Source organism: Bos indicus, chromosome 5, assembly GCF_029378745.1.
Source record: "Bos indicus isolate NIAB-ARS_2022 breed Sahiwal x Tharparkar chromosome 5, NIAB-ARS_B.indTharparkar_mat_pri_1.0, whole genome shotgun sequence".
In the NCBI taxonomy this organism is placed as follows: Eukaryota; Metazoa; Chordata; class Mammalia; order Artiodactyla; family Bovidae; genus Bos; species Bos indicus.
In genome coordinates, this window is record NC_091764.1 from 13789600 (window position 1) to 13803171 (window position 13572).

The 13572-nt window shown below is 40.1% G+C and overlaps 1 pseudogene; it reads left to right on the plus strand.

Annotated features, from left to right (window-relative positions):
• Nucleotides 1-660: 660 nt before the first annotated feature.
• LOC109558661 (PRKR-interacting protein 1 pseudogene) lies at nucleotides 661-1571 on the plus strand (annotated as a pseudogene).
• The last annotated feature ends 12001 nt before the right edge of the window (nucleotides 1572-13572 follow it).

Sequence of the window (13572 nt, forward strand, 5' to 3'; positions counted from 1 at the left end):
TATACAATCTGCACCTGGTTGAATCATTGCTTCAGAACCATGGATATAGAAAGCTGTAGTTGTATGTGGATGTTTTACTGTGTTTGTGGTTGGCAATGCTCAACTCCAAGTTGTTTCAGGGTCAACTATATTCATTGTCTTCATTCAACATCAATGCATATACACACAGACACATAGAGACACAGATGATGACATACCGTTTGTAAATGTATTTACTCAGATGTAAATATATTTAAATGGTATGTAAATACCATCTGAGTAAATATATTTACAGATTATATATTTTTAATTAATTAATTTATTTTAATTGGAGGCTAATTACTTGCTCCTTGGAGGAAAAGTTATGACCAACCTAGACAGCATATTAAAAAGCAGAAATATCAGTTTGCCAACAAAGGTCCATCTAGTCAAAGCTATGGTTTTTTCCAATAGCCATGTATGGATGTGAGAGTTGGACTATAAAGAAAGCTGAGCACTGAAGAACTGATGCTTTTGAACTGTGGTGCTGGAGAAGACTCTTGAGAGTCCCTTGGACTGGAAGGAGATCCAACCAGTCTATCCTAAAGGAAATCAGTCTTGAATATTCATTGGAAAGATTGATGTTGAAGCTGAAACTCCAATACGTTGGCCACATGATGCAAAGAACGGACTCATTCAAAAAGACCCTGACGACACGCGCGCCGCCGCCCGCCTGGGAAGGCAGCTGTCATGGCGAGCTCGGCGGCCTCTTCTGTGAGGCCGCCGAGGCCCAAGAAGGAGCCGCAGGCGCTCATCATCCCCAAGAATGCCGCGGAGGAGCAGAAGCTCAAGTTGGAACGGCTCATGAAGAACCCGGATAAAGCAGTTCAAATTCCAGAAAAAATGAGTGAATGGGCACCTCGACCTCCCCCAGAATTTGTCCGAGATGTAATGGGTTCAAGCGCTGGGGCCGGCAGCGGAGAATTCCACGTGTACAGGCATCTGCACCGGAGAGAGTACCAGCGCCAGGACTACATGGATGCCATGGCTGAGAAGCAAAAATTGGATGCAGAGTTTCAGAAGAGGCTGGAAAGGAATAAAATTGCTGCAGAGGAGCAGACTGCAAAGCGTCGGAAAAAGCGCCAGAAGTTGAAAGAGAAGAAATTACTGGCAAAGAAGATGAAACTTGAACAGAAGAAGCAAAGTGAAGCATCCAGTGAGACCCAGGAGCAGCCATCCAGTGGCTCCGAGGAGGCATCTGGGACGGAGGACGAGGAGGAGGATGCACCCAGCTTCGTCACGGGGCGATGATGGGGCTGGCCCCGCAGCTGTCTGAGCCCGGCCCATCCTTGGCCCGGGGCTCCGAACGCCTTCCCAAAGCCTCATGGAGAGATGCGGTGGGAGCTGCTCCCGAGGACTCTCAGCCCCACTGCGGGCAGGACTCAGCCGGCAGGGAGAGGACTGGCCTCCTGGACGCTCGAGGGCGCTGCCAAGTGGGGTCCGTTAATGTCCTTGTTGAAAGGGGGGAACCTGGGCCCTGCTCTCACATAAGTGGACGGTGACGAGCTTGGGGCTGGTTTCTGTGAAACGAATGTTTGTTTAGTAAAGAACAGAAAAACTCCAAAAAAAAAAAAACAACAAAAAGACCCTGACGCTGGGAAAGATTGAAGGCGGGAGGAGAAGGGGATGACAGGATGAGATAGTTGGATGGCATCACCGAGTCAATGGACATGAGTTTGAGCAAGCTCCAGGAGTTGGTGATGGACAGGGAGGCCTGGTGTGCTGCAATCCATGGTTGCAAAGAGCAGGACACAACTGGAGTGACTTAAATGAATGGAAAATCTGTTTGAAATTAACTGATAATTTTAATCAAAAAATTGTTTCATAGAGTGGTATATGCTTGCAGTAGGCTTTAAAGAATTAGTAGTTATTCCGGTGGGAAAATAGGCATTATTTGGGGGAAAAATAGTGGGATCCCAAAAGCAAATATGCCTGAAATTAACGTGGAGTTTGGGGAAATCTTAAGTGTGTCATAGATAAAGCAAAGGTCAAATGTAGAAACTTGTCTAGGGAGATTCTGAAGTAATAAACTAGGTCAAACAATGAGGACTATTGCCATAAGCTTGGATTTTTAGTCTTTCTAGTGATTAAGAGATCAGAGACAGTCAATGAATTTACTGTGAGAATTGCAGGATACGGTTGGCATTTTGACTTTTTTTTTCTTTTTTTAAAAGTTGATTTATTTATTTTAATTGGAAGCTAATTATTTTACAATATTGTAGTGGTTTTTTAAATACACTGACATGAATCAGCCATCGGTGTACATGTGTTCCACATCCTGAACCCCCTCCCCACCGCCCTCCACAACCCATACCTCAGGGTCATCCCAGTGCTGCAGCCCTGAGCACCCTGTCTCATGCATCTAACCTGGACTGGTGATCTGTTTCACATATGGTAGAATACATGTTTCAATGCTACTCTCTCAAATCATCCCACCCTCACCTTCTGCCACAGAGTCCAAAAGTCTGTTCTTTATATCTGTGTCTCTTTGCCGTCTCACATATAGGGTCATTGTTAACATCTTTCTAAATTCCATATATATGTGTTAATATACTGTATTTGTGCTTTTCTTTCTAACTTATTTCTCTCTGTATAATAGGCTCCACTTTCATCCACCTCATTAAAACTGATTCAAATGCATTCTTTTTAATGGCTGAGTAATATTCCATTGTGTATATGTACCACAGCTTTCTTATCCATTCATCTGCCAATGGACATCTAGGTTGCTTCCATGTCCTAGCTATTATAAACAGTGCTGCAATGAGCATTGGGATACATGTGTCTACTTCAATTCTGGTTTCCTTGGTGTGTATGCCCAACAGTAATCCAAGTCTATGGCCCAACCAGTAACGCTGAAGAAGCTGAAGTTGAATGGTTCTATGAAGACCTACAAGACCTTTTAGAACTAACACCCAAAAAAGATGTCCTTTTCATTATAGGGAACTGGAATGCAAAAGTAAGAAGTCAAGAAACACCTGGAGTAACAGGCAAATTTGGCCTTGGAATACGGAATGAAGCAGGGCAAAGACTGATACAGTTTTGCCAAGAAAATGCACTGGCCATAACAAACACCCTCTTACAACAACACAAGAAAAGACTCTACACATGGACATCACCAAATGGTCAGCACTGAAATCAGATTGATTATATTCTTTGCAGCCAAAGATGGAGAAGCTCTATACAGTCAGCAAAAACAAGACCAGGAGCTGACTGTGGCTCAGACCATGAACTCCTTATTGCCAAATTCAGACTTAAATTGAAGAAAGTAGGGAAAACCACTAGACCATTCAGGTATGACCTAAATCAAATCCCTTATGATTATACAGTGGAAGTGAGAAATAGATTTAAGGGCCTAGATCTGATAGAGAGAGTGCCTGATGAAATATGGAATGAGGTTTGTGACATTGTGCAAGAGACAGGGATCAAGACCATTCCCATAGAAAAGAAATACAAAAACGCAAAATGGCTGTCTGGGGAGGCCTTACAAATAGCTGTGAAAAGAAGAGAAGTGAAAAGCAAAGGAGAAAAGGGAAGATATAAACATCTGAATGCAGAGTTCCAAAGAATAGCAAGAAGAGATAAGAAAGCATTCCTCAGTGATCAATGCAAAGAAATAGAGGAAAACAACAGAATGGGAAAGACTAGGGATCTCTTCAAGAAAATCAGAGATACCAAAGGAACATTTCATGCAAAGATGGGCTCGATTAAGGATAGAAATGGTATGGACCTAACAGAAGCAGAAGATATTAAGAAGAGGTGGCAAGAACACAGAAGAACTGTACAAAAAAGATCTCATGACCCAGATAATCACGATGGTGTGATCACTGACCTAGAGCCAGACATCCTGGAATGTGAAGTCAGGTGGGCCTTAGAAAGCATCACTACGAACAAAGCTAGTGGAGCTGATGTTATTTCAGTTGAGCTATTCCAAATCCTGAAAGATGATGCTGTGAAAGTGCTGCACTCAGTATGCCAGCAAATTTGGAAAACTCAGCAGTGGCCACAGGACTGGAAAAGGTCAGTTTTCATTCCAATCCCAAAGAAAGGCAATGCCAAAGAATGCTCAAAGTACCACGCAATTGCCCTCATCTCAAACGCTAGTAAAGTAATGCTCAAAATTCTCCAAGCCAGGCTTCAGCAATACGTGAACCGTGAACTTCCTGATGTTCAAGCTGGTTTTAGAAAAGGCAGAGGAAACAGAGATCAAATTGCCAACATCTGCTGGATCATGGAAAAAGCAAGAGTTCCAGAAAAACATCTATTTCTGCTTTATTGACTATGCCAAAGCCTTTGACTGTGTGGATCACAATAAACTGTGGGAAATTCTGAAAGGGATGGGAATACCAGACCAACTGATCTGCCTCTTGAGAAATTTGTATACAGGTCAGGAAGCAACAGTTAGAATATGGAACAACAGACTGGTTCCAAATAGGAAAAGGAGTTCGTCAAGGCTATATATTGTCACCATGTATATTTAACTTATATGCAGAGTACATCATGAGAAACGCTGGGCTGGAAGAAACACAAGCGGGAGTCAAGATTGCCGGGAGAAATATCAATTATCTCAGATATGCAGATGACACCACCCTTATGGCAGAAAGTGAAGAGGAACTAAAAAGACTCTTGATGAAAGTGAAAGTGGAGAGTGAAAAAGTTGGTTTAAAGCTCAACATTCAGAAAACAAAGATCATGGCATCCAGTCCCACCACTTCATGGGAAATAGATGGGGAAACAGTGGAAACAGTGTCGGACTGTTTCCGACACTGTAGATGGTGACTGCAGCCATGAAATTAAAAGACGCTTACTCCTTGGAAGGAAAGTTATGACCAACCTAGATAGCATATTCAAAAGCAGAGACATTACTTTGCCAACAAAATCCGTCTAGTCAAGGCTATGGTTTTTCCTGTGGTCATGTAAGGATGTGAAAGTTGGACTGTGAAGAAGGCTGAGCGCGGAAGAATTGATGCTTTGGAACTGTGGTGTTGGAAAAGACTCTTGAGTTTCCCTTGGACTTCAAGGAGATCCAACCAGTCCATTCTGAAGGAGATCAGCCCTGGTATTTCTTTGGAAGGAATGATGCTAAAGATGAAACTCCAGTACTTTGGCCACCTCATGCGAATAGTTGACTCATTGGAAAAGACTCTGATGCTGGGAGGGATTGGGGCCAGGAGGAGAAGGGGACGACAGAGGATGAGATGGCTGGATGGCATCACTGACTCCATGGACTTGAGTCTGAGTGAACTCCGGGAGTTTGTGATGGACAGGGAGGCCTGGCTTGCTGCGATTCATGGAGTCGCAGGAGTCGGACACAACTGAGCGACTGATCTGATCTGATCTGATGCCCAGCAGTGGGATTGCTGGGTCATATGGGAGATTCCCTGGTGGCTCAGATGGTAAAGCATCTGCCTGCAATGCGGGAGACCTGGGTTCAATCCCTTGGTTGGGAAGATCCCCTGGAGAAGGAAATGGCAACCAGTATTCATGCCTGGAAATTTCCGTGGATGGAGAAGCCTGGTGGGCTACAGTCCATGGGGTGGCAAAGCATTGGACACGACTGCACAACTTCACTTTCACTGATGGCCATTCTGTTTCCAGCTTTTTAAGGAATCTCCATACTGTTCCTTATAGTGGCTGTACTAGTTTGCATTCCCACCAACAGTGTAAGAGGGTTCCCTTTTCTCCACACCCTCTCCAGCATTTATTTTTTGTGGACTTTTTGATAGCAGCCATTCTGACCAGTGTGAAATGGTTCCTCATTTTGCTTTTTATTTGCATTTATCTGATAATGAGTGATGTTGAGCATCTTTTCATGTGCATCTTTTCATCTTTTTGTTAGCCATCTGTATGTCTTCTTTGGAGAAATGTCTGTTTAGTTATTTGGCTCACTTTTTGATTGTATCATTTATTTTTCTGGTATTGAGGTACATGAGCTGTTTGTACATTTTTGAGATTAATTATTTTTCCATTGCTTCATTTGCTATTATTTTCTCTCATTATGAAGGCTGTCTTTTCACCTTGCTTATAGTTTCCTCCCTTGTACAAAACCTTTTAATTTTAATTAGGTCCCATTTGTTTATTTTTGCTTTTATTTCCATTATTCCAGGAGGTAGGTCGTAGAGGATCCTGCTGTGCTTTATATCAGAGTGTTTTCCCTATGTTTTCCTCTAGGAGTTTTATAGTTTCTGGTCTTACATTTAGATGTTCAATCGATTTTGAGTTTATTTTTGTGTATGGTGTTAAAAAGTGTTCTAGTTTAATTCTTTTACAAGTGGTTGACCAGTTTTCCCAGCAGCACTTGTTAAAGAGATTGTCTTTTCTCCACTGTATATTATTGCCTCATTTGTCAAAAATAAGGTGTCCATAGGTGCATGGATTTATCTCTGGGCTTTCAATTTTGTTCCATTGACTTTATTTCTGTCTTTGTGCCAGTACCATACTGTCTTGATGACTTTGGCTTTGTAGTATAGTCTGAAGTCAGGCAGGTTGATTCCTCCAGATCCATTCTTCGTTCTCAAGATTACTTTGGCTATTTGAGTTTTTTTTGTATTTCCATATAAATTTTGAAATTATTTGTTCCAGTTCTATGAAAAATACCTTTGGTTACTTGATAGGGATTGCATTGAATATATAGATTGCTTTGGGTAATACACTCATTTTTCACTATATAAATTATTCTGATCCATGATTATGGTATGTTTCTCCATCTATTTGTGTCATTTGTTATTTCTTTCATCAGTGTTTTATAGTTTTTTATATATAGGTCGTTTCTTTCTTTCAGTTCAGTTCAGTCACACAGTCATGTCCGACTCTTTGTGACTCCGTGGACTGCAGCACACCAGGCCTCCTGTCCATAACCAACTCCAAGAGTTTACTCAAACTCATGTCCATTGAGTCTGTGATGCCATGCCACAATCTCATCCTCTGTCATACCCTTCTCCTCTTGCTTTCAATCTTTCCCAGCATCAGGGTTTTTTCAAATGAGTCCCAGTTCTTCACATCAGGTGGCCAAAGTTTTGGAGTTTCAGCTTCATCTTCAGTCCTTCCAATGAACATTCCGGACTGATTTCCTTTAGGATAGACTGGTTGGATCTCCTTGCAGTCCAAGGGACTCTCAAGAGTCTTCTCCAACACTATAATTCAAAGGTATCAATTCTTCGGCACTCAGTTTTCTTTATAGTCCAACTCTCACATCCAGTCATGACTATTGGAAAAACTGTAGCCTGAATAGATGGACCTTTGTTCACAAAGTAATGTCTCTGCTTTTTAATATGCTGTCTAGGTTGGTTGTAACTTCTTCCAAGGAGGAAGGGTCTTTTAATTTCATGGCTGTCGTCATCATCTGTACTGATTTTGGAGTCCCTCAAAATAAAGTCGGCCACTGTTTCCACTGTTCCTCCATCTATTTGCCATTAAGTATGTGACCGGATACAATGATCTTAGTTTTCTGAATGTTAAGCTTTAAGCCAACTTTTTTACTGTCCTCTTTCACTTCCATCAAGAAGCTCTTTAATTCTTCTTAACTTTCTGCCACAAGCGTGGTGTCATCTGCATATCTAAGGTTATTGATATTTCTCCCAGAAATCTTGATTCCAGCTTGTGCTTCATCCAGCCCAGCATTTCTCATGATATACTCTGTATATAAGTTAAATAAGCAGGGTGACAATACACAGCCTTGACATACTCCTTTCCCGATTTGGAACCAGTCTGTTGTTCCATGACCAGCTCTAATTATTGCTTCCTGACCTGCATACAGGTCTCTCAAGAGGCAGGTCAGGTGGTCTGGTATTCCCATCTCTTTTAGAATTTTCCACAGTTTATTGTGATCCACACAGTCAAAGTCTTTGGCATCTCAATAAAGCAGAAATAGATGTATTTCTGGAATTCTCTTGCTTTTTTTGATGATCCAGCAGATGTTGGCAATTTAATCCCTTGTTCCTCTGCCTTTGCTAAATCCAGCTGGAACATATGGAAGTTCATGACTCATGTATTGTTGAAGCCTGGCTTGGAGAATTTTGTGCATTACTTTGCTAGCATGTGAGATCAGTGCAAATATGCAGTTGTTTGAACATTCTTTGGCATTGATTTTCTTAGGGACTGGAATGAAAACTGACATTTTGCAGTCCCGTGGCCACTGCTGAGTTTTCCAAATTTGCTGGCATATTGAGTACAGCACTTTCACAGCATCATCTTTCAGGATTTGAAATAGATCATCTGGAATTCCATTACCTCAACTAGCATTGTTCGTAGTGATGCTTCCTAAGGCCCACTTGACTTCACATTCCAGGATGTCTGGCTCTAGGTGCTGCTGCTGCTAAGTCACTTCAGTTGTGTCTGACTCTGCAACCCCATAGACAGCAGCCCACCAGGCTCCCCTGTCCCTGGGATTCTCCAGGCAAGAATACTGGAGTGGGTTGCCATTTCCTTCTCCAATGTATGAAAGTGAAGAGTGAAAGTGAAGTCACTCAGTCGTGTCCAACTCTAGCGACCCCATGGACTGCAGCCTACCAGGCTCATCCGTCCATGGGATTTTCCAGGCAAAAGTACTGGAGTGCGGTGCCATTGCCTTCTCCAGGCTCCAGGTGAGTGATCACACTATTGTGATTATCTGGGTTGTGAAGATTTTTTTGTACAGTTCTTCTGTGTATTCTTGCCACCTCTTCTTAACATCTTCTGCTTCTGTTATATCCATACCATTTCTGTCCTTTATTGAGCCCATCTTTGCCTGAAATGTTCCCTCGATAGCTCTAATTTTCTTGAAGAGATCTCTAGTCTTTCCCATTCTACTGTTTTCCTCTATTTCTTTGCACTGACCACTCTGGAAGGCTTTCTTATCTCTCCTTGCTATTCTTTGAAACTCTGCATTCAAATGGGTATATGTTTACTTTCTCCTTTGCTTTTCGCTTCTCTTCTTTTCCCAGCTATTTGTAAGGCCTCCCCAGACAGCCATTTTGCTTTTTTGCATTTCTTTTCCATGGGGATGATCTTGCTCCCTGACTCCTCTACAATGTCACGAACCTCATTCCATAGTTCATCAGGCACTCTATCAGATCTAGGCCCTTTAATCTATTTCTCACTTCCACTGTATAATAGTAAGAGATTTGATTTAGGTCATACCTGAATAGCCTAGTGATTTTGCCTACTTTCTTCAGTTTAAGTCTGAATTTGGCAATAAGGAGTTCATGATCTGTTTCAGTCAGCTCCCTGTCTTGTTTTTGCTGATTTTATAGAGTTTTTCCATCTTTGGTTGAAAGAGTATAATCAATTTAATTTCAGTTTTGACCGTCTGGTGATGTTCATGTATAGAGTCCTCTCTTGTGTCATTAGAAGAAGGTGTTTTCTATGACTAGTATATTTGTTCTCTTGGCAGAACTCTATTATCCTTTGCCCTGCTTCATTCTGTACTCCAAGGCCAAATTTGCCTATTACTCCAGGTGTTTCTTGACTCCTACTTTTGCATTCCAGTCCCTTATAATGAAAAGGACATCTTTTTGGGGGTTAATTCTAGAAGGTCTTGTAGGTTTTCATAGATCCGTTCAACTTCAGCTTCTTCAGCATTACTGATCAGAGCATAGACTTGGATAATTGTCATATTGAATGGTTTGCCTTGGAGATGAACAGAGATCATTCTGTCATTTTTGAGATTGCATCCAAGTACTGCATTTCAGACTCTTGTTGACTATGATGGCTGCTCCGTTTCTTCTAAGGGATTCTTGCCCACAGTAGTAGATATAATGGTTATCTGAATTACATTTACCCGTTCCAATCCATTTTAGTTCATTTATTCCTAAAATGTCAATGTTCCCTCTTGCCATCTCCTGTTTAATCATTTCCAACATGCCTTGATTCATGGACCTAACGTTCCAGGTTCCTATACAAAATTGCTCTTTACAGCATTGGACCATGCTTCCATCACCAGTCACATCCACGACTGGGTATTATTTTTGCTTTGGCTCCATCTCATCATTCTTTCTGGAGTATTATTTCTCCACTGATCTCCAGTAGTATATTGGGCAGCTACCAATCTGGGGAGTTCATCTTTCAGTGTCCTATCTTTTTGCCTTTTAATACTGTTCATGGGGTTATCAAGGCAGGAATACTGAAGTGGTTTGCCATTCCCTTCTCCAGTGGACCACATTTTGTCTGAACTCTCCATCATGACCCGTCTGTCTTGGGTGGCCTACACAGCATGGCTCATAGTTTCATTGAGTTAGACAAGGCTGTGGTCCATGTGATCAAATTGGTTACTTTTCTGTGATGGTGGTTTTCAGCCTGTCTGCCTGATTGTTTCTTTAGGTAGATTTATTCCGAAGTATTTTATTATTTTTGTTGCAATGATGAGTGGAATTGTATCCTTAATTTCTCTTTGTGTTTTCTCATTGTTAGTGTATAGGAATGCAAGGGATTTCTGTGTGTTAATTTTATATCCTTCAACTTTACTATATTCATTGATTAGCTCTAGTAATTTTCTGATGGTGTCTTTAGGGTTTTCTATGTAAAGGATCGTGTCATTTGCAAACTGTGGGAGTTTTACTTCTTCTTTTCCAGTTTGGATTCCTTTTATTCCTTTTTCATCTCTGATTGCTGGGGCTAAAACTTCCAAAACTATGTTGAATAGTAGTGGTGAGAGTGGGCACCCTTATCTTGTTCCTGACTTTAGGAGAAATGCTTTGAATTTTTCACCATTGAAGATAATGTTTGCTGTGGGTTTATCGTATATGGCTTTTATTATGTTGAGGTGTGGTCCTTCTATGCCTGCTTTCTGGAGGATTTTTGTCATAAATAGATGTTGAATTTTGTCAAAGGCTTTATCTGCATCTATTGAGAAAACCATATGGATTTTATCTTTCAATCTTGCTCTGGTGCAACACATTGATTTTTTTGCGAATACTGATGTATCCTTGCATCCCTCAGATAAAGCCCACTTGGTCATGATGTATGATCTTTTTAATATGTTGTGGAATTCTATTTGCTAGAATTTCATGAGGGTTTTTGCATCTGGGTTTATCAGTGACATTGGCCTGTAATTTTCTTTTTTTCTGGCATCTTTGTCTGGTTTTGGTATTAGGGTGATGGTGGCCTCATATAAAGTGTTTGGTAGTTTACCTTCCTCTTCAATTTTCCTGGAAGGGATTGAGTAAGATAGGTGTTACCTCTTCTCTAAATTTGTGGTAAAATTCACCTGTGAAGCCATCTGGTCCTGGGCTTTTGTTTGTTGGAAGATTTTTAACTACAGTTTCAAATTCCGTGCTTGTGATGACTCTGTTAAGATTTTCTAGTTCTTCTTGGTTCAGTTTTGAAAAGTTATACTTTTCTAAGAATTTGTCCATTTCTTTCAAGTTGTCTATTTTATTGGCATAAAGATGCTGATAGTAGTCTCTTATGATCCTTTGTATTTCTGTGTTGTCTGTTGTGATTTCTCCATTTTTCATATCTAATTTTGTTGATTTGATTCTTCTCCTTTTATTTTTTCTTGATGAGTCTGGCTAATGGTTTGTCTATTACATTTATCTTCTTAAAGAACTAGCTTTTAGTTTTGTTGATTTTTGCTATAGTCTCCTCTGTTCCTTTTTCATTTATTTCTGCCCTAATTTTTTATGATTTCTTTCCTTCTACTAACCCTAAGTTTCTTCATTTCTTCTTTTTCTAGTTGCTTTAGGTGTAAAGTTAGGTTATTTATTTGATTTTCCTCTTGTTTCTTGAGGTAAGCTTGTATTGCTATGCACCTTCCCCTTAGCACTGCTTTTAATGAATCCCATAGGTTTTGGTTTATGGTGTTTTCATTGTCACTCATTTCTATGTATATTTTGATTAGTTTTTTGATTTCTTCTGTGATTTGTTGGTTATTCAGAAGTGCATCATTTAGCCTCAGTATGTTTGTATTTTAGTAGTTTTCTTTTTTTTTCCCTGTTGTTGACATCTAATCTTAACACATAGTGATCAGAAAAGATGCTTGAAATAATTTCAATTATTTTTTAATTTATCAAGGATAGATTTATGGCCCAGGATGTGATCTATCCTGGAGAATGTTCCACGTGACTTGAGAAATAGGTGAAAACATTGTTCTGGGGTAAAATGTCCTAAAGATATCAATAGGGTCTAACTGGTCCATTGCATTATTTAAAATTTGTGTTTCCTTGTGAGTGAGGTATTAAAGTCTCCCACTATTATTGTGTTACTGTTAATTTCCCCTTTCATACTTGTTAGCATTTGCCTTACATATTGTGGTGCTTCTATGTTGGGTGCATATATATTTATGATTGTTGTATCTTCTTGGATTGATCCTTTGATCATTATGTAGTGTCCTTCTTTGTCTTTTTTCAAAGCCTTTGTTTTAAAGTCTATTTTATCTGATATGAGTATTGCTACTCCTGCTTTCTTTTGGTCTCTATTTGGATGAAAAGTCTTTTTCCAGCCCTTCACTTTCAGTTTGTATGTGTCCCCTGTTTTGAGGTGGGTCTCTTGTAGACAGTACATACAGGGGTCTTGTTTTTATATCCATTCAGCCAGTCTTTTTCTTGTGGTTAGAGCATTCAACCCATTTATATTTAAGGTAATTATTGATAAATATGATCCTGTTGCCATTTACTTTCTTGTTTTGGGTTCCAGTTTATAAACCTTTTCTGTGTTTCCTGTCTAGAGAAGTTCTTTTGGAATTTGTGGAAGAGCTGGTTTGGTGATGCTGAATTCTGTCAGCTTTTGCTTGCCTGTAAAGCTTTTGATTTCTCCTTCATATTTGAATGAGATCCCTGCTGGGTATAGTAATCTGGGTTGTAGGATTTTCTCTTTCATCACTTTAAGTATGTCCTGCCATTCCCTTCTGGCCTGAAGAGTTTCTATTGAGAGATCAGCTGTTATCCTTATGGGAAACCCCTTGTGAGTTATTTGTTGTTTTTCCCTTGATGCTTTTAATATTTGCTCTTTGTATTTGATCTTCGTTAATTTGATTAATATGCATCTTGTGGCATTTTTCCTTGGGTATATCCTGTTTGCAATGCTCTGGGTTTCTTGGATTTGGGTGGCTATTTCCTTCCCCATTTTAGGGAAGTTTTTAACTATTATCTCCTCAAGTATTTTCTCATGGCCCTTCTTTTTGTCTTCTTCTTCTGGGACTCCTATGATTCTAATGTTGGGGCGTTTAACATTGCCCTAGAGGTATCTGAGGTTGTCCTCATTTCTTTTAATTCTTTTTCCTTTTTTCCTCTTTGCTTCATTTATTTACACCATTCTATCTCCCACCTCACTTATCCTATCTTCTGCCTCAGTCATTCTACTGTTGGTTCCGTCCAGAGTGCTTTTGATGTCATTTATTGTATTATTCATTATTGAATGACTCTTTTTTTTTTTTTTATTTCTTCTAGGTCCTTGTTAAACATTTCTTGCATCTTCTCAGTCCTTGTCTCCAGTCTATTTATCTGTAATTTCATTTTGTTTTCAAGATTTTGGATCATATTTACTGTTATTATTCTGAATTTTTTCAGGTAGACTCCCTATCTCCTCCTCTTTGGTTTGGTTCAGTGGGCATTTATCATGTTCTTTTACCTGCTGAATATGTCT